At 46.3% G+C, this 26,757-nt stretch overlaps 1 long non-coding RNA gene across 4 annotated transcripts in view; it reads right to left on the bottom strand.

The window, feature by feature from the left end:
• Positions 1 to 26,757, bottom strand: part of LOC143963619 (uncharacterized) — a 463,825-nt gene that overhangs the window by 62,876 nt on the left and 374,192 nt on the right. For 2 of the 4 annotated variants that reach the window (XR_013271009.1, XR_013271011.1), the window contains exons 6-7: positions 17,139 to 17,257; positions 12,534 to 12,640 (exon numbers count right to left, since the gene is read on the bottom strand). This is a non-coding gene — a long non-coding RNA (uncharacterized LOC143963619). The remainder of the gene's footprint in view (positions 1 to 12,533; positions 12,641 to 17,138; positions 17,258 to 26,757) is intronic. The other 2 variants (XR_013271010.1, XR_013271012.1) reach the window with 1 other exon arrangement.

The following is a 26,757-nucleotide window of genomic DNA, read 5'->3' as shown; positions in this document are numbered from 1 at the left end:
CAGGGCTTAAGTGGTTAAAGTGTATGTAGCGGTGGGCTCCTGAAGAGCACGCGCTATGCGTTTTTCAAAGTTAAACTTTACCTAAACTGCAGTTTGGTTTGGGTTTATTTGTCTAAATTTGACCTCTACATCTGTCTGACTGGACTGTGAGATGTTCAGCCTGGCCACAGGGGGCACTGTCTGTGGTGGCAGGAGTGGAACTATGGTCTGGTCAGGTGCTTAAATTACTCTCTCTCGGAGCCAGGTCAGTGGGAGTGGCCCTCTCGCTGTGCCCTCTGGGAGAGGGTATTTAAGATGTGGACGTCACGTGGTTTGGGATTCCGGTCCAGTATGATGTTCTGACTACTTGGTCCTGGTCCTCCTGACCAGACCCCAGGAAGGCTATGGCCTGGGGTGCGGATTCGCAAGGAAACTAAAGGAAGATTCTGAGGTGGTTGGGTGCCGTCTCCGGTTCAGGAGAGACCCATTGTACTTCAAGCATTCCAGGGGAGGACTCTTTAGAAGAACACCACGTATGGGTTGGTTTTCTTAACAAGAACCTGGAAGGGCTGAAGTAACCAAGAGAATCCGGTCTTGTGGATATTGCCAAGCAGGTTGAAAGATCCAGGTATCCTACAAGTGTTCTAAAGCTTAGTTCCCCTACAAGTTTCTGCAACAACGTCTGTGACAAAGACTTTGTTCCTGAGTAAGCACTTTGTTGGCTGCTAGGCCTTGTGAGAGAGGGACTGTCCAACCTGAGTGTTCATCCAGCTGCGAATGGCTATTCTCTGGATGCAGTCAATGTAAGCAAGTTCTTTAACGTTTTTTGGACTTTGACATTGAGAGTACCTGAACTTCCTTTCCCAACCCGCTGATCCCAAGTTGAAAGACTGTTCAATGGTTTGAGTTTTGCAAATAAAATCCATTCAAGTGGATCTATTGTCAGTCTCAAGTTACTGGGCCATCTACCACGGGACATCCCCTAGACGTGCAACAAAAAGAACGGAAGGTAATGGTAAGCCCAAAAATAACCAGCAGCTCCTTCGGGGGTTAGTGCTACATGTATTTTGCAACTAGCTAAGAAAGCGAACAGGACCCGCTGTTGGGTCTACTCTGAATCTCCACCGAGATTTAGTACCCCAGCGATGACAGTGGTACATGCTATATATGGAGGTATGAGGAATTTTGAAAAAATGTGTAAAAAACCTCCAAACAAGGAAAATATTCACGAAAATTATAGCCACCAGAATTCAAAAGCTTTTTCTGACCTTGATCCATTTGGATAAGGTCGGATTTGTTATTACCCGTGAAGCCAGGGACAACACAATTAAAGTGTTAAATCTCCTACACGTGGTAAATAAGGAACATACACTGTGTATATTTTTAAGAACCGATGCGGAAAAAGCCTTTGATAGGATCGATTGGCAGTTTATGAAGGCGGTCTTGAGGTATGTGGGGATTGGAGACACCATGTTCAATCGCATATGTACATTATACTCTGAACCCACAGCTCGAGTGAGAGTCAATGGGGTGCTAAAAGACAAGGCTGTCCCCTATCGCCACTCCTATTTGCTTTGCCATTAGAGCCTTTTCTCTGCATGGTCCGATTAAACCCGGATATAGGTGGTGTGAAGATAGGGGACACCCAACAGAAGGTATCTGCCTATGCGCATGATATGTTGTTTTCATTGACAAACCCTATGATTTCCTTACCGATCCTTCTTCGTGAATTTCAGAGATATGGTATACTATCAAACCTAAAAATCTATTTTAGTAAGTCGGAGGCGATGGGGGTAGGTATAAGGCATTCTCAGCTTACGAACCTTGAGACTAGGGATGAGCTTCGTGTTCGAGTCGAACGCATGTTCGACTCGAACATCGGTCGTTCGTGCGTTCGCCAAATTCCGAACGTTTGGGCCGTTCGCGGCAAAATTCGTGTGGCCCACAATGCACTGCGATGGCGCAATGCATTGCTGTCTCACGATTGGCCAAGCATGCACTGTGACCCCGCATGCTTGGCCAATCGCAGCGCCAGTAGCGGGAAGAGCAATGGTTGGTCACAGGCATCCTGCCTGTGGCCAATCATAGCTCAGACAGTGTAGTGCACGCCCCACACTATATAAAGCTGCCTTTCAGGCGGCCTCGTGTAGTGTTTGTTAGCATCTGAAGCAGTGGGTGTTCTGTGTACCTTCAACACAGTTACACACCAATCGTTTTTGGCTGATATACTATTTTGCTCTTGTGTAGTGGTTACTGTCTGTGCCCTGACCGCAGTATACACCACTATATTCACCTCACCTATATAGCTAGTGATCTAGCTTTAATAATAGAGCTTGCAGTCAGTAGTGTTAGTGCGTGCTGTCTGCGTGCTCTGTACCCAGTACATACCACTATATACACCTACATAGCTGTTCTCTATTTGAGCCCGATTGTCATTTGCTGGAGTTATTGGAAGTTGTGTGTGCCTCCAGCACAGCACAGTATACAGCTGTATATGCCCCTTTAACTCTGCTGTTTTCTTGTTATTGTCTGCGTGCCCTGACCCCAGTATACACCGTGATATTCACCTCACCTATATAGCTAGTGGTCCATCTTTAACAATAGAGCTTGCAGTCAGCAGTGTCACTCAGGAGATAGTGCGTGCTGTGTGCCTGCTCTGTACCCAGTACATACCGCTATTATCCACCTACATAGCTGTTCTCTATTTGGGCCCGATTGACATCTGCTGGAGTTATTGGAAGTTGTGTGTGCCTCCAGCACAGCACAGTATACAGCTGTATATACCCCTTTAACTCTGCTGTTTTCTTGTTATTGTCTGCGTGCCCTGACCGCAGTATACACCGTGATATTCACCTCACCTATATAGCTAGTGGTCCATCTTTAACAATAGAGCTTGCAGTCAGCAGTGTCACTCAGGAGATAGTGCCTGCTGTGTGCCTGCTCTGTACCCAGTACATACCGCTATTATCCACCTACATAGCTGTTCTGTATTTGGGCCCGATTGGCATCTGCTGGAGTTATTGGAAGTTGTGTGTGCTTCCAGCACAGCACAGTATACATCTGTATATACCCCTTTAACTCTGCTGTTCTATAAAAAAGGCATCTGCAGGAGTTAGTGGGTGTTGTGTGCCTCCAGCACAATATAAACTACCCAACTACTGTTTTACCCAACTCCCTTCAGGCCATTACCATGTCTGGAAGGCCAGCAAGGAGAGGCAGACAGGCGCGAGCCGATAAAAGAGGGCAAGCAGGCTCTGTGTCTAGAGACAACAGTGCTGGTCGGGGACACGGTGCATTGTCATCAGCACGTGGCCATGGGACATGCTTGTCCTTCTTTTCTGCAGCTGGACATGTTGAACCGCAACATGCCAACGACTTGGTAGAGTGGATGACCAAGCCCTCTTCATCCTCCTCATCCTCTCTCACCCAGTCTCAGGGTAGTAGAAAAGCAGCTGCCAACACATCGTCGTCCCTCCTCTCAATGTCATCATCAGTGACTCCTTCCCTAGACCCACCACGTCCTCCTGAGGAGTCTCCTGAACTCTTTGAGCACAGTGTTGGGTACATGCTCCAGGAGGATGCCCAGTGTTTGGTGGGCTCTGATGATGACACTCAGCTAGAGGAAGGCAGTAGCGTGAGCACAGAGAGAGGGGATGCTCAAGAAGGACAGCAATCTGGCAGTAATGTTCCACAAGCTGCAGCATACTGCCAGGTTTGCTACAGCGATGAAGAGGGAGGGGATGATGAGGGCACTGACTCCACATGGGTGCCTGGAAGGAGGGAGGAGGAGGAGGAGGAGGAGGAGGAGGAGGCACATGTCCAACGAGGCAGGATGCCCTCCGGGGGCCAGCTTAGGGGCAGCACACCGACTGAATCACACCGCAGAGCTCCGCCTGCGCAGAGCGCTTCCTCTGCGCAGAGCGCTTCCTCTGCGCGTTATTCTAAAAGTTCTTTGGTGTGGGCCTTTTTTGAGACGAGTGCATCAGATCGCACCGCTGCTATTTGCAACATATGTCTCAAGCGTATCTCACGTGGCCAAAACATCAGCCGCTTGGGCACCACATGCTTGACCAGACATATGTTGACCTGCCATGCAGCTCGTTGGCAAGCATACCTCAAAGACCCACACCAAAGAACAAAGCGGACCTCTCCTTGCTCCTCATCAGCTGGCATCTCCAACCCCACTAGACCTTCAGTCCTCTCTGAAACCTGCTCTGAGAGGAATGAAGGTGTAGAATTAGGTGTGTCACAGCCAAGTGCTTCCGGGAACTCTGCTAGTGGTACATCCACGTCCGATTATAGCAGACAAATGTCCCTGCCCCAGCTGCTGGACCGGCGGAAGAAATTTACTCCCAGCCATCCACATGCCCAGCGGTTGAATGCTAGCTTGGCTAAATTGCTAGCACTTCAACTGCTGCCTTTTCAGTTGGTAGATTCGGCCCCCTTCCGTGAGTTTGTACAATGTGCGGTTCCTCAGTGGCAGGTCCCCAAACGCCACTTTTTCTCACGGAAGGCAATTCCGGCTCTCTACCGGCATGTGGAAGGCAATGTCCTTGCCTCGCTGGACAGGGCGGTCAGCGGTAAGGTGCATATTACCGCTGACTCATGGTCCAGCAGGCATGGACAGGGACGTTACCTGTCTTTCACGGCCCATTGGGTCACTCTTCTGGCTGCTGGGAAGGATGCAGGACAAGGTGCAGTAGTGTTGGAGGTTGTTCCGCCACCACGCCTCCAAAATGCTACTATTGGTTGTGACACACCTCTCTCCTCCACCCCCTCCTCTTCTTCTTCCTCCACGGCCTCTTCCAGTGCTCTGTCCTCAGAACCAGCGGTGCTCCGTAGGCGTTGCAGGGGCTACGCAAGTACGCAGGCAAAACGATGCCATGCCGTGCTTGCGCTGGTTTGTTTGGGGGACAGGAGCCACACTGGGGCGGATGTTTTGTCAGCTCTGCAGGGGCAGGCCGAGAGGTGGTTGACGCCACGCCAGCTTAAGCCAGGAATGGTGGTTTGCGACAATGGCACCAACCTCCTCTCCGCCCTCCGACAGGGACAACTGACCCATGTGCCCTGTGTAGCTCACGTCCTTAACCTGGTGGTGCAGCGGTTCTTGGGCAGGTACCCCGGCTTACAGGATGTCCTGAAACAGGCCAGGAGAGTCTGTGTGCATTTCCGCCGATCATTTAATGCCTGTGCTCGGCTGGCTGAGCTCCAAAAGGAGTTGAACCTGCCCAAGAACCGCCTTATATGTGACATGCCCACCAGATGGAACTCAACATTGGCCATGCTGCAGCGGCTGCACACGCAGCAGAGGGCCATCAATGAGTACCTGTGCGACTACGGCACCAGGACAGGGTCAGGAGAGCTTGGTTTTTTCTCACCACGCCAGTGGGGCATGATCAGGGATGCATGCACTGTCCTGTCACCGTTTGAGGAGGCCACAAGGATGGTGAGCAGTGACAGTGCATGCATCAGTGACACTATACCTCTTGTCCACCTCTTGGAGCATACGCTGCGTGGAATAATGGACAGGGCACTTGAGGCAGAACAGAGGCAGGAAGAGGAGGACTTCCTTGCCTCTCAAGGCCCCCTTTATCCAGACAGTGTTCCTGCTGTGCCACCCATCACACAGGAAGAGGGTGAGGAGGAGGAAGAGGAGGAGGAGGAGGATGATTGTGTCAGCATGGAGGTGGAGGCTGGCACTCAGCATCAGCAGCAGCAGTCTTATAGGGATGATTTACAGTCCCAAGAAACACGTGGACTTGTACGTGGCTGGGAGGAGGTAGCTGCGGATCATGTTGTCCTTAGTGACCCAGAGGACTCCGGACCGAATGCCTCAGCTAACCTACGCTGCATGGCCTCCCTGATCCTGCAAAGCCTGCGGAAGGATCCTCGTATTCTTCGGATCAAGGAGAGGGACCATTACTGGCTGGCCACTCTCCTTGATCCACGGTACAAGGGTAAGGTTGCCGACCTTATCTTGCCATCGCAGAGGGAGCAGAGGATGAGACATCTCCGGGAGGCCTTGCAGAAAGCTCTGTGCAACGCGTTCCCAGAGACTGGGAGGTCACAAACTCCTGGTCCTGGACAACGTGTTGCTGAGGCATCAGTCAGAAGGAGCGGTGGAGAAGGTGGCCGTCTGACTGATGCGTTCAGACAATTTTTTAGTCCGCAGCCCCAAGGTATGATTGGTTCCAGCACCCATCGCCAGCGTCTAATTTACATGGTGCAGGAATACCTAGGGGCAAGGTCAGACTTGGACACCTTTCCCACTGAAAATCCTCTGGCTTACTGGGTCTTGAGGATGGATCACTGGCCAGAGCTTGCACAGTATGCAATTGAGCTCCTGGCCTGTCCTGCATCCAGCGTTCTTTCGGAACGCACCTTCAGTGCTGCTGGTGGCTTCGTTACCGATCACAGGGTGCGCCTGTCCACCGAATCAGTTGATCGACTGACCTTCATCAAGATGAATCAGTCTTGGATCACCCACAGCTACCAAGCACCTGAAGCTGATGTAACCGAATAATTTTTTTTGAAATACCACATCCCTTCAAGACTGCCTATGCTGATGCTGAGTGACTGTCCTGTTATGTTGATTGTCTATCCTCTTCCTCCTCCGCTGATATGTTGGAAGAACATTTTTGGTTCTGGGTGATGCCAGCAGCCCAATTTTTCTGCCCCTGTTTAACAGGGGTGTTTAAGTACAATTTTTGATGCAATGCTTTGCAGCAGGGCTAATTCCTGCAATAAAACTAGAGTGTATGGCAGAGGTTGCAGTGTGATGGCACCAGTGCCTAAGGCCCAATTTTTCTGCCCCTGTTTAACAGGGGCGTTTAAGTACAATTTTTGATGCAATGCTTTGCAGCAGGGCTAATTCCTGCAATAAAACTAGAGTGTATGGCAGAGGTTGCAGTGTGATGGCACCAGTGCCTAAGGCCCAATTTTTCTGCCCCTGTTTAACAGGGGCGTTTAAGTACAATTTTTGATGCAATGCTTTGCAGCAGGGCTAATTCCTGCAATAAAACTAGAGTGTATGGCAGAGGTTGCAGTGTGATGGCACCAGTGCCTAAGGCCCAATTTTTCTGCCCCTGTTTAACAGGGGCGTTTAAGTACAATTTTTGATGCAATGCTTTGCAGCAGGGCTAATTCCTGCAATAAAACTAGAGTGTATGGCAGAGGTTGCAGTGTGATGGCACCAGTGCCTAAGGCCCAATTTTTCTGCCCCTGTTTAACAGGGACTTGTAATTACAATTCTTGATATAATATTTCACAGGAGGGCCCCTTCCTGTGCCCACCCAGAGTAACTGTGAGGACTTATAGTGTTGTGGCACCAGCACCACAACCACCAAAGGTCAATTTTTCTACCACTGTTCAACAATGGCATGTAATTACAATTCTTGATATAATCGTTCACAGCAGGGCGCTCCAGCGGCCACCAAGAGTCACTTTGAGGGCTTACAATGTTGTTGCAAAACCAACACCTTGTTCCGCCATTTCTGCAGAGCATATAGGGCAGGCCCCTACTTTCAAACATCCAATTTACAAACATCTCCTACTTGCAAACGGAAGGAGACAACAGCAAGTGAGATGAAAAAAGATGGACGACAAAACAAATTATACAGGGGTGATAACCCTTCCCTATGTTTTCCAAAAAGCTTAAAGATATTTTTTTTGACTGGAGCTACACTTTAAAAATGTACCGCTTGAAAATGACAAACAGATTCAACTTAACACAACAAACCTACACAGTCCCTGTCTTGTTTGCACCGCCTGTATACTGCTGTTCTGAGTATATAGGGCCTGGGGGCCACACGCATTTCCTTTTTTTAATATGGGTACGGGGTTCCCCTTAATATGCGTACAAGACCCAAATAGGCTGGTAATGGGCAGGGAGGGCTACCCATGCCATTTTTCTGAATGATTTTCAACCATATTACAGGAACCAGATATAACATTAAAACCGCAAGCAGTTTTAAATGGTGTTATTTCCGTTTAATGTCATTTTGTGCAGGGACTGTTCTAAACACGGGAAACACGTGGCACTTCACAGGCATACTATAGACACCCCCCAGGCACCATATTTAAAGGAATATTTCACTTTTTTTTTTCACTTTAATCGTCATTAAAATCAGTGCTCCCGCCAAAACGGTAGTTTTTAAAACTTTTTTTTGCAGTGACCCATGTCCCCTGAGGCAGGAGGCAGATCGCCAAACCCTTTTTAGCACACTATCTTGCATATTAGCCGTTAAAATTAGCACTTTCCAATTCGAACGTTCGAGTCCCATAGACTTCAATGGGGTTCTAACGTTCGTGCCGAACGCGGGGGTCGTTCGCAAGTTCTGGTGCGAACCGAACCGGGGGGTGTTCGGCTCATCCCTACTTGAGACCAATTTTAAATTTAAATGGAAAACTAAAGACCTGAGGTACTTAGGAACATTTATTCTTCCCAGTATATCTAAAGTATTCGAACGAAATTTCCCCCCATTATTAGAAAAAATAGAGGACTTATTTAAAAAATGGCAAACGGGGATACATTCTTGGTTTGGGAGGTGCAACATCATTAAGATGGGTATTCTTCCTAAATTTTTATATCTTCTCCAGGCATTACCAATATACATTCATTCTAAATACTTTGACCAAGTAGCAGCAATGTTCGCTGCATTTATCTGGGCCCACAAACGCCCGAGATTGAATAGACAACAACTCTCACTCCCTAAAATCCATGGTAGACTGGGAGTACCTGATGGAAATATCAACAGGCGATTCACTTAACTAGGCTGATTGATTGGAACCGTCATCAAATAACTAATTTGTATATCTTCTCTGAAGAGGGAAGGGCTCTATTTGAAAGAGATATGGTAGATTAAATTAAAGTAACAATAAGGGATCGCTCGGAAGAAAGTTGGAGGATATAAAAGATTTTGTTCAGAAGGAACAATAACTAGGGGGGAGCGTGTTCGCTAACGTCATCTCCTTTATAGAGAGTTGGGGGGGGGGGGGGGAGAGGGGAGAGAATACTATTACTTGTTTTTTTTTTTTTGTTTTTTTTTTTTGTTACTGTTTTTTTTACTTAGTTTGAGAAAATTTGTTGGCAACCAGTTATAATATGACGGAACAGATACTGAAGTATATAGAAATAATGCAGTAAGTTATGATGTCCGTTAAGAGGGGTAGAAATGGTAATTATGTAATATATATCATGATAATCCGAAGGTTATGATTAAGTTGAATGATGTTAATTTGAAATATCTGAATTGTTGTTAGAAGAAAGGTGTGTGTTCTTTTTGTTTTTTTACTTCCTTATTCTCCTTTTTTCTTTTTTTCTGTGTTTCTTGAAATAAATAAAAGATTTGAAAAAAAAAACCTCCAAACAGACAGTTGTCAGTAGAACTTAACGATGCATTTCTAGAGGGTAAAATTAGTTATAGTTTTAACAATAGCACTGGTTCTTGCCAGTTTGGGTATTTGGACAACTAGGTAGCCCACAAGTGTGCTTCAACTTTAGTTTGGTGCTTATGCGGGTCTACAGCTTATTTCGGTAATTCCCCCTAATGAAAGAGGTTCATGTGTCTGGGTGAAACTCGTCCCAGCATCTTAAGTAGCAGCCGATCGAGAGGATCTGATGGCACGAGAGAAGGTAAGAATGGCAGGAACAGCTATAAGGGAATTGTTCACCAACCCCGACCAGGTCTGGGCATGGTTTTCTGCTTGTAGAGGGTGGGGGCTTGAGCTTATGAAACGATTGAACAATTTCTCATCCTGTGTGGATGGAATGTTCAATGTAACTGTTGAAGCTGCAAGGAAGATCCCACAGGAACAATGGCAGTTCAAGACTCTTCTATTAAAAGATAGCCCATGATTATCTGTTGGCATCCAAGGTTTTTTTTTGTGAATTCATAGGTAAAGAATGTTGTACATGTATCGGGGATACTAGTGACAAAGTTCAGGCCCATATGGATAAGGAAGGCTACCTGCAAGGAAAAGCCACAGCTATAGCTAGTGAAGGTTGAGAAACACTGGCGTAGAGGGTTGCCTATTAATTCTTCTCCACTTGAGAAACACTGGCGTAGAGGGTTGCCTATTAATTCTTCCTCCTGGTTGGGGGTAATAGATTAGCATATTTTTCCTATGAATTCCTGAAAAGATAAGGAAGGAATACTATTTTTCAATAGGCAAGTTAGTAATGGACAAATATTTGTGCATCCATCTACTTTGGAGGATCAGTAGGTAAGGCATAAGCGAGTAGGATTGGTGGACAAACACCCCTAGTGTCTCCACACGATGAAGGATCAATGAAAACATCTTGGGAAACCTCCTATTTTTTTCACACCTGCATTGTTCCAGGTGATTTGGATGGATTCATAAAGAAAGGTGGACAGCAATGATCAAAGGGGGGGATAAGTTAGGAAATTCTAGATGGATCCTAACTGAATCACCTCATTACTCTTCATTTCATATCGATGTTAGTTATCTTAGGGATGACTCTGTTTTAAGTCAAGGCATACTGTATGATAAAACCTAAGTAGAAAACATTTGATCTTAATCTTGAAAAAATCTTGAAATACAGAGTTGCAAAACCTATACAATCTTGGGGAGGTTTGGCAGTCCTTTGGCTTGTAAGCTGACCCAGAACCCCCTCCCCAATGTGTGTGTACATGGTGCTTCAATAAAAGCTTATCTAACTTGAACTGTGTGTAGTCAGGAGCTAATGCTGCCTGCATTGTCAGTAGACACTGTGCATCATTGCTGCTGTGGAGCTGATTCTCCTAGTGTTCAGCTGGACTCTGTGTTGTCATATCCTGAAAATAGAATGGCTGATTTCTAGGAGCAAAGCAAAGCATCTTGGGACATGTAGCCCATGGAGTCAAGATTTGCACTCAGCTGGACTGTTTTGAACTACAAATACCAGCCTCCTGGAGAAGAAGAACAGGATGCTGGGAGAGGTGACAAAAGGCCTGTGTGTGGGCGCGATCTTCTCCTTGGGATGCTGTTAGCAAGTGACTCTGTTTTGGTGTGTGCTGTGGCTGAGTTGCTGCCTCTACTTCAGTGAGAGAGAGAGGGTCATCGCATGCGGGTGCAGGGGCATCCATTGCAAGCTACCGCTGACTGACCGGCGGCAGCCTGGAGGCCACTCTTTGCACGTCCACACCAGATCCAGCTGGGCGGAAGCACGGTGTGTCACTGGACTATTGTATCCTTTGAGCAGGGCTCCGCCAAGGCCTATTGCTGAGGCCCACAGCACTTCCATTACCAAGAGCCATTGGAACTGGTGTGTGGGCACTTGCCCATTCTTTTACTACAGAGACACTGCATGCAGACATCACTGTTTGTTACTTTGCCCAAGCCTGTAGGACCTGGTACTACACTGACTCTTTGTGGAGCAGAAGCAGCGCTCCTCTTCCACAGGACACCATAAATACCTTTTGCTACACATTGCCAGTTAAGGTGTCACCAGGCAAATTCACCTTCTCCCAATAAGCAGGATATCTCAAGTACTCCATTAAAGAGCTAGCTGAAGACCAAAGGCTTCTTTCTTCTCCAAGAGACTACAACATATCCTCCTCCTCACTAACGGACTAATCAGTTAGTACCATAATTACAAGTGCTTGCACCCAGAACTCTATTTGTTGACTGAGCGGGTTAAGTATTCAGGAGTTAACAGTTTCATTAATTTAAGGACAATGTTGTAACTTGCTGATCTATCTGATCTGACCTGTGGTGTTAAAGCACAGAAGTGGTTTGACATAATAGTGGTCATCCTCTGCTCTCCTCCTGCCTGTTCACATACGTTTCCAACTGAATAGAGTGTTGTTTGAAAGTTCTTTATATCCTGCAAACAGTTATTGCTTTTGTTTCACTGTTGTGTATCATTGCTATCTTTTACTCCTGGTGAACTTCCTCAAGGGTTGAGTTTGTATCAGTGTGAATTAGTGCTTATGGTCTTTCAGTAAACACAATTCAACTTTCTTCTTCTCAAACTGTGTATGTGTCTTTAACTCTTTGATTATCACTGAAAATGTCTGAATCCAGAGTGTCAGAGTTGTTGGAGAACTTGCATGGCTGGGCAACCAGTGGGGTGCAGATTCAACAAGCGGCCCTACACGTGTGTACCCCGGTGCTTGACTAAGATTTGAAAGTGACAGAAACACTGACTAAGCTGCTCTCTGTAGCCGTTGTCCTGCGGTGCTGAACAGTTATATCAGCAAGAGAAGGGAGCTGCTGAGCAGTAAGAACCACCATTTATTCCATCCCAAACCAATACGTCTTGTTCATTTACCACTAATTGGCTTTTGTATCTATTTCCTAGTGCTAATTCACAGCCAAGTTAAAGGTATCTATACTTGTGTTTTTATATGTTCTTGTAGTTACTTTCATTCAACCAGGTGTGTCAGAGGGGCTGAGGATGTTCTTGGAGTTGAGACTCTGAACAGAGAAGCCAAATTACCAAGCAGCTCCTGTGGGGGTAGTGCTACACTACTCACAGACATCACTGCTATAGTTTTGTGCCCGATCCTTTTATACCTCCATTTACTACACAGCATATTGTATGTGCCTACCTTGCCAGGAGTGTCCGTATTCTAACGATCCCTCAACAGATGCAGTCTTGTTACACAGCAAAATAATTCTGTTTCTCTTATCTTCGAAGACATTCTTCCCCCTAAGTCTGATAGATGCATCAAAACAAGATAAGTGAATTTACCTGCACCATAAACTGCCTGCTTCAAAATTTATTTTAACATCCAACTTGTATATTATTTTCCCACTGAGTACAGGAATTCCATTTAACAGCACTGAGTACCCAAGTGCCACATTACAAGGCCCCACGATTGTCACATGGAGGTGGGGAGAGAGTCCTTAGCCTTGCGCATGGTTCAACCAGATTGGTTAGCACCTACAATGGACGTTTTCACTTCTCTCCATTAGACAAACGGGTCATCAGGGGGAAATCAGAAAGTTTTTACAGCTGTGGGGGGTGGGGGGACAAGTTTACTTTAAAGGGTAAGTGCACTTTCAGCCCTCTTCTCCTGCCCAGATTCATACTTTATCGGTACTTACAGTATATTCTGCATTGAGCTACAATGTTTTCTTCCTTTAGGGAAAATCTCTGCACTAGTTACACCTACACAGTATTACCAGACTCCCATGGGAATGTCTTCTGACCATCTCCAGCCTCAGGGGACAGCTTCACTGAAGTCTATGAGAATTTTCTACACAGGTGCAGCCAGTGCAGACAAGGTTTACCTCAAAGGATGTAAATATTGCAGCAGGCTACATAATGGTGGTAGTTATGTATCTGGGAAGGGTGGGTTACTTTAAATAAAAGATCAGTGCACCTTGCGTTCTGAAGCCAGAGAAATACATTTTTAAAAGTGTGGACTCCTGGCCCGTGATTACTCTGGATTGCTGCTTTGGTTACAATCAGTTTTGAGCCATGTAGGTGTATATATGGCTGATAACGGATTCTCTAGAGCAGAGGAGGTGGGAGTCAGCACTTTAAAAAAGTATTGCTTGGGATATACTGTATACCATAGAAAGAAGTCTAAAGTCCTTAATTTCACCCTTCGATCTAAAGATCGTTCCTGCATTTGTAAAATGTCCAGTTTTGTTGCTAAAAAAAAACTATTTATAGGTGAACTATATATTATACAAGGATTTTAGCTACATTTTCAGCACACTCACACTCATGTCTCTCCCAAAGACAGCGATGTAGGCCTTTCCAGCACTTTCCAAAACTACTGTAAATGGGAATGTGTACATTCACTAATACCAGCAGATCCATTTCAATGCTGCAGTCAGAAAAATTACAGCTCTTTTATGTGATCTTTCAAATTATCTTGTCAAATATGTAACTTCTACCACAGGGGGTGACTATAGTTAGACTGCAAGCTCTGTGTATTTTATGAGATTAGCCCCACATCCAGTCACTGTCCAAATCCTGCTGCCTTAACCCCAAATCAAAAATGTATGGTAATATATTTGTAACCCTATCCATGAGGGGGCCTCTGGTGTTAACTGGTTCTTTCCTAATAGTACAGAAACTGCAGAAAAAGCACCAGTCCATTCTTACTGACTCTAATAACACAGTCGAGGGCACGGGTCTCCAAACTTTCTAAACAAAGGGCCAGTTTACTAATGTTCAGACTTTAGGGGTCCTGGAAAGGCCAGTGGAAGTAGAAAATGTCCCAGTGTCTGTGGGAGTAAAATAATTACAAAGTTCCTGTACTCAGTAGAAGTAAGAATAGTGCCCCTTCATTAGTATTAGAGGAAGGAATTATGCCCCATTGCTGGTGTCAGTGGATGGAATAGTGTCCTATCATTGGTGTCAGTGGAAGGAATAGTGTCCTATCATTGGTGTCAGTGGAAGGAAAAATGCCCCATTGTTGGTGTCAGTAAGTGGAATGGTTCCCCACTGTTGGTACCAGTGGAAGGAATAGTGCCCCCCTTGTTGGTGTCAATGGGAGGAATAATGTCCAGGGCTGGACAAAAAAGGAATAGGGCTGGACAAAAAAGCTTTGGCCATACTTCTCCTGTAAATACCTTTTGTATCACTTGCCCTGCACTTTAGTTTGTAAGCTCTCAGGAGCTTGACTATAAGTCTTTCCACCTAAGCTTCTTATTGACACTTTTCTGTTAGCTAATCTCCTGCTGATCAGAGCAGAGCAGGCAGATGACACATCCGTGTCCACTCTGTTTCTGCAGAGCAGACATGGGCAGAGTCTGTTCTCTATGAGCAGCCAGGAGTAAATGGACTCCGCTATCTATTTACACCTGATTGCCCTCCAAACCAATCAGCCTAGACAGGGGAGGCGGGTCCCCTTCTATTTCTTTTTTTAGCAGACCGGATAAGTCCAGAGGTAGGTGGGTTTAAACGGACACCAGTCTGTTTGCATCCACCGATCCATAGAGGTGAATGGACCATCCAATCAGGTCTGCCTGAAAAACTGAACTGTGGACCCGATCGGACCATTCCTGTGAAAGGGGCCTTAGTTTCAGACTGTAGAAAGAATACAGTGGTTACTTCTCTCCACCCTGAACTTGATTGGACAGCGAAGGAGCAGTACATTGCCTTACGAAAGTATTCGGCCCCCTTGAACTTTTCAACCTTTTGCCACATTTCAGGCTTCAAACATAAAGATATAAAATTTAAATTTTTTGTGAAGAATCACCAACAAGTGGGACACAATTGTGAAGTGGAACGAAATCTATTGGATATTTTAAACTTTTTTAGCAAATAAAAAACTGAAAAGTGGTGCGTGCAAAATTATTCGGCCCCTTTACTTTCAGTGCAGCAAACTCACTCCAGAAGTTCAGCGAGGATCTCTGAATGATCCAATGTTGTCCTAAATGACTGATGGTGATAAATAGAATCCACCTGTGTGTAATCAAGTCTCTGTATAAATGCACCTGCTCTGTGATAGTCTCAGGGTTCTGTTGAAAGCGCAGAGAGCATCATGAAGACCAAGGAACACACCAGGCAGGTCCGTAATACTGTTGTGGAGAAGTTTAAAGCCGGATTTGGATACAAAAAGCTTTAAACATCCCAAGGAGCACTGTGCAAGCGATCATTTTGAAATGGAAGGAGTATCAGACCACTGCAAATCTACCAAGACCTGGCCGTCCCTCTAAACTTTCAGCTCAGACAAGGAGAAGACTGATCAGACATGCAGCCAAGAGGCCCATGATCTCTCTGGATGAACTGCAGAGAACTACAGCTGAGGTGGGAGAGTCTGTCCATAGGACAACAATCAGCCGTACACTGCACAAATCTGGCCTTTATGGAAGAGTGGCAAGAAGAAAGCCATTTCTCAAAGATATCCATAAAAAGTCTCGTCTAAAGTTTGCCACAAGCCACCTGGGAGACACACCAAACATGTGGAAGAAGGTGCTCTGGTCAGATGAAACCAAAATCGAACTTTTTGCCCACAATGCAAAATGATATGTTTGGCGTAAAAGCAACACAGCTCATCACCCTCAACACGCCATCCCCACTGTCAAACATGGTGGTGGCAGCATCATGGTTTGGGCCTGCTTTTCTTCAGCAGGGACAGGGAAGATGGTTAAAATTGAGGGGAAGATGGATGCAGCCAAATACAGGACCATTCTGGATGAAAACCTGTTGGAGTCTGCAAAAGACCTGAAACTGGGACAGAGATTTATCTTCCAACAAGACAATGATCCCAAACATACAGCAAAATCTACAAAGGAATGGTTCACAAATAAACGTATCCAGGTGTTAGAATGGCCAAGTCAAAGTCCAGACCTGAATCCAATCGACAATCTGTGGAAAGAGCTGAAAACTGCTGTTCACAAATGCTCTCCATCCAACCTCACTGAGCTCGAGCTGTTTTGCAAGGAAGAATGGGCAAGAATTTCAGTCTCTCGATGTGCAAAACTGATAGAGACATACCCCAAGCGACTTGCAGCTGTAATCGCAGCAAAAGGTGGCTCTACAAAGTATTAACGCAAGGGGGCCGAATAATTTTGCACGCCCCACTTTTCATTTTTTTATTAGTTAAACAAGTTTCAAAAATCCAATAGATTTCGTTCCACTTCACAATTGTGTCCCACTTGTTGGTGATTCTTCACAAAAAATTAAAATTTTATATCTTTATGTTTGAAGCCTGAAATGTGGCCAAAGGTTGAAAAGTTCAAGGGGGCCGAATACTTTCGCAAGGCACTGTAGGTAACTGATGAGGTCATGTCTGTCCTTGCTCTGCTCTCTTCTCATATCAGAATGTTTTTTGTCACTGCATTTGCATGCAGAACACCTGACTGATTCCTAGTCCTGCCCCTACTTCTCCCAGCCCTAATACTGCTGTGTGGGAAAATGCAAGGGGCTAGAATCAAGTCGTATTCCGGAACTTACACTAGATGCATTTATTTTTATCTTTTATATCTAATTGCAGCATAGTATTAACATGTTTTTAGCAATTCTGGGTAACACAGCAGAAATACATTTCTTCTGGGACCCTGGCTGTATTAAAGTACTATACCTCTACACATTGGCCTCTGCTATACAATGAGAAGAGAAACATTTTAAGGTTGCATAACATGAAATACATGAATTAAACAACTACTTTGTGCAGAGTTCTCAGTACAGAAAACAGAAGCAGCCCCTGTACAGAGATATACCATGTGAAAGGGCTTGTTGTATTCCAGACCTTTTTTTATCCACAGATACCAGCAATCCCTGTCTTCCAGCAACATTGTCGTCCTTGATGAGTTTCTTGACTTGACCCTCTCACTGTGGAGCTTTGTTCATTGATGCATTGCCCATAGTCTAAAAAAAAAAAAAAATAGGTATATGAAGCTAGATGCCTCCATACAAAACATGAAATTGATCCATTACCATGCTAAAAAAGTTTCAACCAATCAGAACTGTGTTCTTGGCACGACAGCAGACATTTTGGGGTGCTTAAAATATGGTAATAATAGGGGCGCTAAAATGTAAACATTAATTACAAACAAGTGTAAAACTTATTAATCATAAACAACTAGAGTGATAGACAACCTATCACCATACAATAATAATCATAAGACAATTGCAAAAAATTAATAAATAATAAAGTCCCAATTAGATGCTAGAGAACAACATATATCCACAGTCCATACAGTGAGTCATTTAGTGATAAACTCCGTCTATATCCATTTGCCAAAAAAAGACTGAAATCTTCTAAAGAATTGTGAAACGTCCCTTCACCAAGATTTGGACACAGTGTCAGAGAGTTGCCCGTAGCGGACTTGTCACTGGGCGCGCTGCGGGGCGTCGGTGTGTGCTGGTGCGCGCTGGCGCGCGCCTGCGCGTGGTTGCGCGTTCGCGTGTGCGCGCTGGTGCGCGTGCGCGTCGGTGCGCGTTGGCGCCAATCGGCCTACTTAAGTGTTCCCCCGTGGTGTGCTCGGTGCTGTCCGATCTGCAGCTTCCTGTGCCCTGTGACCTGTGACTTCGCTTGTGTTCCTGAACTCCTGTTTACCCGGCTCGTCCCTTGGATTTCCCTGTCTGCTGCCTGCCTTTGACCTCGGCCTGTCTCTGACCTTGCATCTGCCTGCTCCTTGTACCACGCTGCCCGCCTGTTGCCAACCCTGCTTGTGACCCAGACTCGAACATGCTTATCCCTTTTCTGCACTACCTGCCTGCTGTCATCTGTGCCTGTGGCTGGACCTGCTCCCACCTTCTGCTTGCATCTGCTCCTGCATCTAGCCGTGAGGGACTGTCTACCTGTCTGAACCCTGCCGTCGGATCCCTCCTTCAGCAACTAACCCGCCAGGCTCTCATACCCGTCTGCGCTCCCGTGCCTCCTGTCCATCCTATCAGGGGCCGTGAACCAGACCCATAAGGGAGACCTTCCCCTGCTATTTCGGGCTCACCTGTCAGGTACGTGGGTCTGACAGTATCGGACAGCCATGTCTGAGCCTGAGCAGGGAGCCTCCCCCATGGAGGAATTGTGCAGACACCTGGCGGGTCTCACTCAAGCCGTGAAGAGTCTGCAAGAAGGCTACACCAGACTGGAAGGCCAAATCTAGGTACTGTCATCTCCTGCACACCAACCAGGAGCTTCCGCTGCCGGACCAGCACCCTCCGTAGTAATGCTGCCTCCCGAACCCAGGGTACCTACTCCAGAGAGATTCTCTGGTGACCGCGGTAGGTTCCGATCCTTCCGCAATGCTTGCGAGCTTTACTTCGCTTTACAACCTCGCACCTTCTCCCTGGAAGCCACTAAAGTGGGCTTCGTGATTTCTCTTCTGTCTGGTGAACCACAGTCCTGGGCCCATCGCCTGCTTGAGCAGAAGTCGCCCTCTCTTGACAGTCTGGATACCTTTTTCGCCACAATGTCCCAGCTCTATGAGGATCCCCAGCTGAGAGCAACTGCGGAGGCTGCCTTGCATGTCCTACAGCAGGGGCGTAGGGCGGTTGAGGACTATGTGGTGGACTTTAGACGTTGGAGTTCTGATACTGAATGGAATGACACCGCCCTGCGCTACCAGTTCCGCATGGGTTTGTCTGACTCACTCAAGGACGAACTGGCACGGGTCGGTGTCCCTCAGTCTCTGGAAGAGCTCATCAACCTCTCCATCCAAATCGATCAACGCCTTAGGGAACGTCGTTCTGAGAGGTCCTCCAGCCAGTTTCGGCCTACGTGGGTCCTCCCCAAGGTTCCTAGTGCTTCCAGCTTTTCTCGGCCGTCCACCCTAGCTCCTCCGGCTCCGGGACCTGAACCTCCTGAACCCATGCAGCTGGGTCTCATCCGTCCTTCCCTCACTCTGGAGGAACGGCAACGTCGAAGAGCCAGTAACCTGTGTATGTACTGTGGGGAACCAGGTCACTACGTGAGATCTTGTCCTAACAAGACACGTAAGTCTCTTCCGATTCCTTTCAAGCATGCTCCTAATCTGCCTAAGTCTACTTCTCACCTTGCTCTCTCTGTTGTTCTACAGCTTCCCGACAAGGATATCCCAGTTCCAGTCATAATTGATTCCGGAGCCTGTAGTTGTTTTATTGACCAGACATTTGCTGCCAATCACCGCATTCCCCTCCGACCGAAGTCCCAGAGCCTGGCGGTGCACCTTGCCGATGGCTCCATCCTAAGTTCTGGTCCTGTCACCCAGGAAACCATCCCCTTGCTGGCCACCATGGGTCCTAACCATCGTGAACTCCTTTGCTTGGACGCCATTTCTTCCCCTCTTTTTCCCATTATCTTGGGAATGCCCTGGCTACAAGCCCACAACCCCAACATCGACTGGGCCTCAGGGAGGGTCGAGTTTCTTTCCGGCTACTGCCAACAGCACTGCCTTCTTGAAGTCCCTTCCACGTCCCCTCAGCTTCTCAGTCTGGACTCTGATCCTGAGTCCCCTCAAGCAATTCCTGAGCCCTATCGGGATTTTGCAGATGTGTTTAGCAAGAAAGGAGCAGAAACCTTACCCCCGCACAGATCTTACGACTGCCCCATAGAGCTTTTACCCGGAACTGAGGTCCCATTTGGAAGGATTTTTCCGCTAACTGAGCAAGAGCTGGAAACTCTGAAGGGCTATTTGGATGAAAACCTCAAGAAAGGCTTCATTCGCCCATCTACTTCCCCAGCTGGGGCCGGCATCTTTTTCGTTGAAAAAAAAGACCACTCTCTTCGACTTTGTATTGATTATCGGGAGCTAAATAAAATTACCATCAAAAATCGCTACCTGCTACCCTTAGTGCCTGAACTCTTCCAGAGACTGGGATCCGCTGTTGTGTTCACCAAGTTAGACCTCCGTGGTGCCTACAATTTGATTCGCATTCGTGAGGGGGACGAGTGGAAGACTGCCTTCCGTACGCGGTTCGGGCACTTCGAATACCTCGTTATGCCCTTTGGTCTGTGTAATGCACCTGCCACTTTCCAACACTTTATAAACGACGTCTTCCATGACCTGTTAGATTTATATGTTATCGTTTACTTGGATGACATCCTAATCTTCTCTTCCTCAGTCTCTGACCATCGCAGACACGTCCGAAATGTGTTGTACTGCCTTAGGCATCATAGACTTTACGCCAAGTTGGAAAAGTGCGAATTTGAGCTCCAAAGCATACAGTTCCTTGGCCTGGTTATCTCTGTTGATGGCATCAGGATGGACCCTCGGAAAGTGTCCGCTATTCTGGATTGGCCCGCTCCTACCGATAAAAAGGGTGTCCAGCGTTTTATTGGCTTTGCCAACTTTTATCGGAAGTTCGTTAGGGGCTTCTCAGCTATAATAGCCCCCATCACTGAATTAACCAAGCAAGGAAACCATTTCTGTTGGTCCCCTAAGGCCCAAGTTGCTTTTCAGAAACTGAAGGAACTTTTTACTTCTGCTTCCATCCTAAAGCACCCGGATCCTGCCCTGCCTTTTGTCCTTGAGGTGGATGCTTCGGAAATCGCGGTAGGGGCTGTACTCTCCCAGCGACAAGGTTCCAAGGCCCTTCTCTTCCCTGTGGCCTTTTACTCTCACAAGCTTTCCGCAGCGGAGAGGAATTACGATGTGGGGGACCTGGAACTACTGGCTATAAAGGCAGCTTTGGAGGAGTGGCCTTACTTACTGGAGGGTGCTGCACATCCAATCCTGGTCTATACCGACCATAAAAATCTGGAGTATCTGAGAACGGCTAAAAGATTGAAACCACGGCAGACGAGGTGGGCATTGTTCTTCTCCAGATTCCACTTCCACATCACGTACAGACCCGGCTCCAAGAACATCAAGCCAGATGCCCTCTCCCGCATGTTTCATAACTCCCAGGATACCTTGCTTCCAGATACCATCCTCCCTGCTGGAAGTTTTCTGCTTCTTCAGGGGGATCTCCTGTCCCAGATTAGACAAGCTTCTGTGGGGTGGTCCCCACCAGTTGAGAATGTTGTGAGGTCACAAGATGGCATGTTCCGGTACAGGGACAAAATCCTAGTCCCGGATGATGTGAGGATGGCTGTTCTGGAGCTCTGCCATGACCACAAATTTGCCGGCCACTTTGGCACGTTGAAGACGGCGGACTTGGTACAGCGTGCATTCTGGTGGCCGCAGCTAACTAGTGATTGCAGGAAGTACGTAGAGTCCTGCACCACCTGTGCCCGGAACAAGACTAGCCAGACAAGATCCTGGGGTCTACTAAGACCCTTGCCAGTTCCAGAAAGACCTTGGAAGATGATTTCAATGGATTTCATCGTGGAGTTGCCCCTGGCGGAAGGTTTCTCTACCATCTTTGTGGTGGTCGACAGACTGTCTAAGATGGCCCATTTTCTGCCCATGAAAGGAACACCTTCGGCCTTGGAAACTGCAAAGGTGTTCATTAAAGAAGTGGTGAGGTTGCATGGAGTTCCCTCAAGCATTGTATCCGACCGGGGTGTCCAATTTACCTCCAAGTTTTGGAAGGCTCTGTGCAGTTCCCTTGAGATTGAGTTAGCGTTTTCTTCTGCCTATCATCCCCAGACGAATGGGCAGACGGAGAGGACTAATCAGACCTTGGAACAATACCTCCGCTGTTTTTCTGCCTTCTCACAAGACGACTGGGTCTCTCTTCTGCCTCTAGCCGAATTTGCCTATAATAACTCATTGCATTCTGCTATCAAACAGACGCCTTTCTTTGCAAATTATGGTTACCATCCATCCTTCTTGCCCGGTTCGGTTCCTGAGTGTGCCATTCCTGCAGTTTCAGAGACAATTGACTTTTTTATGACCAACAACAAACTGCTACAGGAGGCTATGGCCAAGACCCAGGATTATAACAAGAGGATGTTTGACAGAAAGAAGCGAGGAGAACTCATCCTTGTACCGGGCAATCAGGTCTGGCTTTCTACGGCTAATCTGAAGATGGCTTGTCCCTCAAGGAAGCTGGGTCCTAAGTTTTTGGGTCTCTTTGCAGTCAGAAGGAAAATTAACGATGTTACATATGAGTTGGACTTGCCCAGTTCCCTAAAGATTCATCCAGTCTTCCATGTATCTTTGTTAAAACCTGTTACTCCTAATCCTTTCACTGGCCGGAACTCGGGCCCACCTAAACCCGTAATCGTTAATAATGAAGAGGAATTCGAAGTGGAAGCGATTTTGGACTGTAGAAGGAGGGGTAACCAAATCCAGTATTTAATCAAATGGAAGGGGTACGGTCCGGAAGATAACTCCTGGGAACCTGAAAGCAATTTACATGCGGAGGAACTGCTCAGTGCTTTTAAAAGTGCCCACTTGGATAGATTGGCCCGGATGGGCATCCGGAGGCTGCCCTTGAGGGGGGGGGGGGCACTGTCAGAGAGTTGCCCGTAGCGGACTTGTCACTGGGCGCGCTGCGGGGCGTCGGTGTGTGCTGGTGCGCGCTGGCGCTGCTGGGCGCGCGCCTGCGCGTGCGAGCGCGGGTGCGCGTTCGCGTGCACGTTCGCATGTGCGCGCTGGTGCGCGTGCGTCGGTGCGCGTTGGCGCCAATCGGCCTACTTAAGTGTTCCCCCGTGGTGTGCTCAGTGCTGTCCGATCTGCAGCTTCCTGTGCCCTGTGACCTCGCTTGTGTTCCTGAACTCCTGTTTACCCGGCTCGTCCCTTGGATTTCCCTGTCTGCTGCCTGCCTTTGACCTTGCATCTGCCTGCTCCTTGTACCACGCTGCCCGCCTGTTGCCAACCCTGCTTGTGACCCGGACTCGAACTTGCTTATCCCTTTTCTGCACTACCTGCCTGCTGTCATCTGTGCCTGTGGCTGGACCTGCTCCCACCTTCTGCTTGCATCTGCTCCTGCATCTAGCCGTGAGGGACTGTCTACCTGTCTGAACCCTGCCGTCGGATCCCTCCTTCAGCAACTAACCCGCCAGGCTCTCATACCCGTCTGCGCTCCCGTGCCTCCTGTCCATCCTATCAGGGGCTGTGAACCAGACCCGTAAGGGAGACCTTCCCCTGCTATTTCGGGCTCACCTGTCAGGTACGTGGGTCTGACACACAGACAACAGACAACACCCAAACCGTGAAGATATAGTTGTCTTCTTACCAGATGGTGTTGACTACTTTAATTAAAAAGATAGTCAGCTGAGCTTATGCAGGTGATTCCCTGCTCACATGGAATAAGATGGATCTCTTATGGAAAAAACCTTCCTCCTCATAGACTCAGACAGGTCATAAAAAAAGAGAGCAAACAATATCCATAGTGTAACACCGTTTTAATTAAAAAAATGTAAAACATAAAGCCAAATGGTTGCTTACATTTCCCGGTGCCCGACCTGGCACTGGGGCTGCTTGCTTAAACCAATCGTTTCGTGGTAGGTTCGTAGTTCCTCGTTGTGTACGGCGTGCGTTCCACCGAAAACAGCCGACAACCAAAACGTCCGGAACTGTGCGTATATGAACGTGACCAGGTACCGCCTCGACGTACGTTTTGTTTTCACGTCCTCAGGACTATGGATATTGTTTGCTCTCTTTTTTTATGACCTGTCTGAGTCTATGAGGAGGAAGGTTTTTTCCATAAGAGATCCATCTTATTCCATGTGAGCAGGGAATCACCTGCATAAGCTCAGCTGACTATCTTTTTAATTAAAGTAGTCAACACCATCTGGTAAGAAGACAACTATATCTTCACGGTTTGGGTGTTGTCTGTGTCCAAATCTTGGTGAAGGGACGTTTCACAATTCTTTAGAAGATTTCAGTCTTTTTTTGGCAAATGGATATAGACGGAGTTTATCACTAAATGAATCACTGTATGGACTGTGGATATATGTTGTTCTCTAGCATCTAATTGGGACTTTATTATTTATTAATTTTTTGCAATTGTCTTATGATTATTATTGTATGGTGATAGGTTGTCTATCACTCTAGTTGTTTATGATTAATAAGTTTTACACTTGTTTGTAATTAATGTTTAAATTTTAGCGCCCCTATTATTACCATATTTTCAGCACGACAAGTTTTTTTCTCTTGTTTTTAGGGAGCAGCTATTAGTGTTTCACTTAGCTAGTATTGAATCACTGATTATTTAATATTTTTTTCACATAGTATTTTATTAAGTGGCGTGGAGTTTATTTGCTGCTGTTTTTCAGTCGTATGTACACATTTTGGGGTGCTTAGCTTTTTTTGCCAGACAAAAATGCTCTTTTGTGCTCGAGAACTCCAGAAAGCTAGCATGCCCTCCTGTTCATTGTCTTTTAGGTTTTAGGGTATAATAAGATGCATGTTAAAATATAGCATGTTTATGGTAACAAACTTCTAATTACGTTTTAAGCTGCATAGGAAAATGTATGTATTTAAAACTCAATAATAATGTGAATAGGGCCTAAATGGAAATCACAACTGATGCTGGGATGTGAGAGCTGTTGTACTTCCTACCATCTTATAATTCAATTCAGATGGGTTGGTTTTATGAGGGGGTATGACAGAGCTCTTTATTTTGAATTACACAAACCTTCTATTGAACCACACCAATGCTTCAGCTTGTAGTCCTGCCCCAACATGTTTTGTGCCAATGCACGTCTTCAGGGGATGCTAGTCTCCTGAAGACGTGCGTCGGCACAAAACACGTTGGGCTGGGCTACGAGCTGACTTCACGCCATCATTTTGCAGTGTCCATGTGGTGAGCAATCTTCTTCCCATGCAGTGTTGCTGTGATTCAGACTCTTCCTAGTGGTGCAGAGTGAAAACTGTGATGAGAAGACCATAGATGGATGGATGGAACTGTGATATCCACAGAAGGATGCTTAGTTGTGTAACATGAGCAGTTTGCTGCTCTGTCAGCTTTGTGAGCTGGTGAGTGTGGTTATTATCTTCAATCACAAGTGGTGGCGTTTTCTTATCTCCGGATGGTGGAAGCACATTTGGATGGTGGAAACTTCTAAAGGACTTGTATTACCTACTTGTTTTTAGTGGACTAGTTTACTACTATTATCTTTTTAATAGCTCTTTGATAACCCTTTTTAGTAAGTATTGATACATGCAGGCGCTGTAATTTCGATTTTTACTGTGTTTCTGGGGTTTTGCATACTTATCATTTGCTAGCTGCCTTATATTATCATTCCTAGTGCTATTTCACATACAGATACATAAGGTTTACAACCACTGTACCTACAGAGATAGTGGCTCGGGGTGTACACATGTCAAGGCTGCAATGCTCTGTGTTCATAATAGGAATTATACTACCTGTCTCTTTCAGAAGGTGAAGTGCCTGGTGTACGTGACCCATTCAAGTGAAAGTGGCCACTCTGCAAGCGCCCAGCAACTGCGTGTAATGTACACAGGTGTGGTGCGTTACTGTAGAGATCAAAGGGTTAAAGCAGACAGTGTGATTTGCAAAAAGAGCACTTGCACTACTTTTTGTGTAGTTCTGTGCGTTTGCAAGCCGCTGTCAAAACCAGAATGTTGGACACCACATGTTCACATGCGTGTGTTCCAGTGTAAACTGGCCCTTACATCAGATGCAGTTGAACACATTTATTAAATGCAGCAGGAATGCATATACAAGAACAATGAATGTATTTCAATGAGCCTAGTTTACCCCACTGTGGTGGTTTCCTTTGTGCTTTAGCCTAGGTCCACACAGATGTGGCGTGTGTGTTTCTCACACTGTATTGAAATCACACTGTTTGCAAACTGCTACAGGTGTCAATACAAAATTATCCACTTGCTTACTGGGCACTTAAACACCCTTCCTGCCCAGACCAATTTTCAGCTTTTGGTGCTCTCACACTTTGAATGACAATTACTGAGTCATGTACCACTGTACCCAAATTAATTTTTTGTCCTTTTTTTTCCCACAAATAGAGCTTTCTTTTGGTGGTATTTGATCACCTCTGGGGTTTTTATTTTTTGCGCTATAAATGAAAAAAGTTTTGAAAAAAAAACGCATATTTCTTTGTTTCTGTGACAGAATTATGCAAATTATTAATTTTTCTTCATAAATTTTGGCCACAATTTATACTGCTACATATCTTTGGTAAAATAACCCAAATTAGTGGATATTATTTGGTCTTTGTGAAAGTTAGAGAGTCTACAAGCTATGGTGCGAATCGCACAAAATTGATCACATCTGATTTACTGGTGGACTATCTCGCTTCTTGTGACCCGAACAAGTCAGGAAAGTACAAATACCCCCCAAATCACCCCTTTTTGGAAAGTAGACATTCCAAGGTATTTAGTAAGAGGCATAGTGAGCTTTTTGATGTTGTCATTTTTTTCCCACAATTCATTTTTTTTTTCTCCACAAAATTGTCATTGTAATAGGTTATTTCTCTCACATGGCATGTGTATACCACAAATGACACCCCCCAAAAAATTCTGCTACTCCTCCTGAGTATTACAATACCACATGTGTGAGACTTTTTCACA

This window comes from Lithobates pipiens, unplaced genomic scaffold (genome assembly GCF_037356315.1).
Source record: "Lithobates pipiens isolate NorthernLeopardFrog02 unplaced genomic scaffold, aLitPip1_a1.2 Scaffold_8, whole genome shotgun sequence".
Lineage (NCBI taxonomy): Eukaryota > Metazoa > Chordata > Amphibia > Anura > Ranidae > Lithobates > Lithobates pipiens.
This window is presented reverse-complemented; position numbering and strand designations above follow the sequence as displayed.